The sequence below is a fragment of the Panthera pardus genome, unplaced genomic scaffold (genome assembly GCF_024362965.1).
Source record: "Panthera pardus isolate Hobbes unplaced genomic scaffold, ASM2436296v1 HiC_scaffold_316, whole genome shotgun sequence".
NCBI lineage: Eukaryota > Metazoa > Chordata > Mammalia > Carnivora > Felidae > Panthera > Panthera pardus.
The window spans coordinates 1,874,539-1,879,212 of NW_026526895.1; positions in this window are offsets into that span (position 1 = coordinate 1,874,539).

Sequence of the window (4,674 nt, forward strand, 5' to 3'; positions counted from 1 at the left end):
GGCAAGGGGGGGGGCTTTGCACATGTGTGAACACCATCCTGGCAAGGGGAGCGGGGAGAATATGTTAATGCCCTCCCTGGTCGCATTTCTTCAGCTGTGTTTCTTCAGCTCTGAAAGTGAAAAGAACCATTCATGAAACATCACATTCAATAGTGACATCAGTACTTCCTCCCTGAGGGGTGGCGCTGTGCGTGGGTGACCGACTCACATGCTGACAGGGGGCCAGGCGGAAGCCTGAACCACCTCCTGTGCTAAGTGGGGCAGGGCGCATGCACCAATGACCTCCCTGGCTGAGGTGGTGGTTCTGTGCATGCCTGAACACCCTTCCTTGCCCAGGGGAAGGGGGCGCATGTGCAAATGCCTTCCCTCATTGAGGGGAGCTGTGTGCATGCGTGAACATACACCAGTAGGGGGGGCAGTGCGCATGCCTGTACAGCCTCCTGCGGTAGTGGGTAAGGAGCATGCATGCATGCCCTCCCTCAGTGATGGGGATTGTGCTCATGTGGAAACACCCTACCTCTTGGAGCAGGAGTTTTGTGCATGTGTGAACACTCTTACGCCAGTAGGGAGAGCTGTGCACATGTGTGAACAGCACCCAGTGGTATGGGGTGGGGCCAACGTGAGAATGGCATCCCTCCCCCAGCCGGGGTTGTTCAGAAGTATGAACACACTTCCGCCACAACGGGGGCTGTGCACATCTATGAACACCCTCCAGCGCTGAGGGGGTAAGGTACATAGGTCAACACCCTCCCGTGCCAAAATGGGTATGCGGCACATGCTTGAACCATTCCCTTGTTGAGGGATGCATGGCGCATATGTGAATGCCCTCCTTCATGGAGGGGTTGTTGTGCGCATGCATGAATACCGTCCCTCACTGGTGGCTGTGCGCATGCATGAACACCCTCCCGGACAGAGGGGGGCGGGGCAGATGTGTGAATATTCCCCCATGCTGACATGTCATGTCACATAGGTCAACACCTTCCCATGCCAAAGTGGGGGGATGGTGCACATGGGTGAACGCCCTTCCACCAGGAGGGGGGGCCTTACACACACGAGAACAAACTCACGCACTAATGGGGCAGGGTGCATGCACAAACAAGTTCCATCGCCAAGGAGGGTTGTGCGTGAGAACACCCTTCTACACGGATGGAGGGCTGTGCCCATCTGTGCCAGGGGGGCAGGGAGTATTAGTGAAACACCTCTCGTGCAGAGAGGGGAAGCAAGCATGACCTAACCCTTACCCTAAAGCCTAAATGTATAGCTAACCCTAACCCTTACCTTAAGTGATGCATGCTGCTTCAGCTGTGAGAGTGAAAAGAATCATTGATGAAAGGTCACATTTAATAGTGGCAACAGTACTCCCTTGCCAAGGGGTGGCACTGTTCATGGGTGACACCATCCATCACCGAGGGGATGAGGAGCATGTGTGTACCACCTCCCATGCCGAAGGAGACAGGGCACATGTGTCAACACCCTCCCTCACCTTGGGACGGGTGGTGCAAATGTGAGAATGCGTGAATGCACTTCCAAGCTGAAGAGGATGGGGCACATGTGTGAACACCCTCCCACGCTGAAGGGGGCAGGACACATGCATGAATATTCTCCCACACTGAGGGGCGGTGCTATTGTGTGAATACACTCTAGAGAGGAGGGGGTGGGTGTGGAAGCATGACCTAACCCTTACCATAACCGTTAATGGTAATGCTAACCCAGACCCTTACCTTAAGAGTTGTCTGCTACTTCAGCTGTGAAATTGAAAAGAACCATTCATGAAACGTCACATTTAATAATGGCATCACTATTCCCTCATTGAAGGGTGGCGCTCTGCATGGGTGACCTCCTCCCACACCAAGGTGAGGCTGTGCACATGCGTAAAAGCCCTCCCTGCTGAGGTGAGCAAGACACATGCATGAACCTCTCCCATGCAGAGGTGGGGTGTGCCCATGAGTGAACACCCTCCCGACCCGACAGGTGGTCATGCACATATGTGAACAATCTTTCCCGAAGGGGGGATCTACGCATGTGTGAAAGCCCTCCCCAGCGGAAGTGGAGTGGAGCACGTGCTTCAATATTTTACCACTCTCAGGGGTTGGGGTGAAAGGGTGAACACTCTCCCTTGCTCAGGATAGTAGGGTGATGCGTGAAGTCTTCCGGTGCTGAGGGGGGAGAGCAAGCATGACCTAGCCCTATTCTTAACCCCTAACTGTAATGATAACCCTACCCCTGACCTTAAGAGATGCATGCTTCTTCAGCTGTGAAAGAGAAAACAGCCGTCCATGAAACGTCAGATTTAATAGTGGCATCACTACTCCCTTGCTGACTAGTGGTGCTGGGCACAGGTAACCCCCTCCAGCGCCTGAGGGGGGAGGGCACATGCGTGAACGCCCTCCCACGCTGGGGAGCGGGTTCATGCACATACCTGAACACCTTCCCAAGCCACGGGGGCACTGTGCTCATGCGTGAACACCTCCTGAGCCAAGGAGGGCATGGTGCATGGACAAATGCCCTCCCTCACCAAGCGTTGTGGTGTCCATGCATGAACACCCTCGCACACGAGATGGGTGCAGGCGCATACATCAACATCCCCCCGCTGAAGGGGACTGGTTCCTATTGGTGAACACACTCCTGAGATGAGGGGGTCGTGGCTCATGTGTGAACGCCCTCCCACTCCAAGGGAGGGTGCAGGCATGGCCTATCCCTTACCCGAACCATGAACAGCAATCCTAACCATAACCCTTATGTTAAGAAATGCCTGCTTCTTCAGCTGTGAAAGTGAAAAGAGCCATTCATAAAACAACACATTAAGTAGTGGCATCACTACTCCCTTGTGGAGGGGAGGCAGGCTGCATGCCTGAACACCCTTCCACAAGGAGGGTGGCAGGGGTCAGGTGTGACCTTCCTCCCTTGCCAAAACGGGGGGTGCAAGCATGACCTAACCCTTACCCTAATCCTCAGGGTAATCCAAACCCTAACCCTCATCATAAGAGATGCTGCTTCTTCAGCCATCAAAATGAAAAGACTCATTCATGAAACATCAGATTTAATAGTGGCAACACTACTCCCTTGGTGTCTCTTTCAATCGGTGAAATGGACCTTCCCGTCAAGAGGCAAGAACAGGACAAGACCCTATGGAGCTTTAATTCACTGGCCTACAGAGACAACATCAATACAGTCAATAGGGACAACACATCTTCCCATGGGCCAACAATTTAGGTTGGGGTGACCTCAGAGAATATCCCCTCTGAGGGATTTAGTTGTACACTTACCAGTCAAAAGTACAACCTCACTTATTGATCCAAAATACATAACCAACACCTTAGGTTTGATACATGTACCCTGCTAGAGTTTCCTTTTGGGGGTGGGTGATTGTTGTCTCCACATTCGGTGCAGAGTTATGAAACGGTGGTGGTGGGTGTTTTCTCCTCTTCCATAAAGAGTTCCAAGGCGACCATTTGTGGGAGCAAAGCGGTAGTTGGTCTGCTCCTGAATCCCTGTGTGCTTCGGGTTCCCTGTTGAGCATCATAGCGGTGGCCTAGTGGAAACATGAGAGGAGATGTCAGAAGACACTCAGGTAACCAAAGATGCGAATGAAGAACCTCCTGAAATACCATCAGAAGACTATGGGACACTGCTACCATCCACAGTTACAGTCCAGTTTCCGAGAGCATGTGGGATGCTCTAGAGGAACGCAGTGTTACAGTGGATGAGAGGTGTCTGGCTGGTAGAAGAAATGCTGAGCATCCCCGATGCTGGCTGGGGAAATGTCGTATATGTTGTCAGCTATGCCAAAGATAACAAAAGAACAATGAATGAGACAGACGCCTTCTTCTTCAGCAATGAAAGTGAAAAGAGCCATCCAGGAAACATCGGATTGAAAATGATTTTAGGTACATTAATTTTTGAAAGACACAAAGAACACAAGTGGGGCATGGGCAGAGAGAGAGAGAGAGAGAGAGAGAGAGACAGATAGTATCTGAAGCATGCCCCAGATTCAGAGCCATCAGCACAGAAGCTACCCAGGGCTCAAAACCAGAAACCCAGAGACCATGAACCAAGACGGAGTGGGAAGCTTAACCCAGAGACATCCAGGTGCCAAGGAAAACATCTGAATTAAAAGGACTATCACTGCTACATCGCGGATAAAGAGAAGCAGATGGGACACATTCATGAAGGCATCCCACACCAAGGGGGATTGAACCATGCGCTAAACCTTAACTCACACCTAATATTAATCCTAAACATAAACCTTACCTTAAGAAACGCATACTTTTTCAGTTGTGAAATTGGAAAAAGATATTCATGATTTAATACTGGCATCAGTATCAGATTTAATACTGGCATCAGTAATCCCAATCTAAGGAGGGGTAAGGCTCATGGGTGACACCATCGCATGCAGAGGGGGTGGAGGGTCGCATGTGTGAGCACACCCCATGCACCAAAAAGGATTGGGTGGTATGTGAAATCCTACCATACCGAGAGAGTGTGGGGTGATGGTGTGAAAAACTCCAGAGCAAAGCTGGAATTGGCGAGGCAAGAACAACCTGCAGTGCAGAGAGACTGGGGCCATAGCAAGAACACAATCCCTCAAACATGGAGGGCGGTATCCACGCATGAACACCTTCCCCCTCAAAGTGGGGGTGCAAGCATGACCTACTCCTTGCCCAACTCCTAACC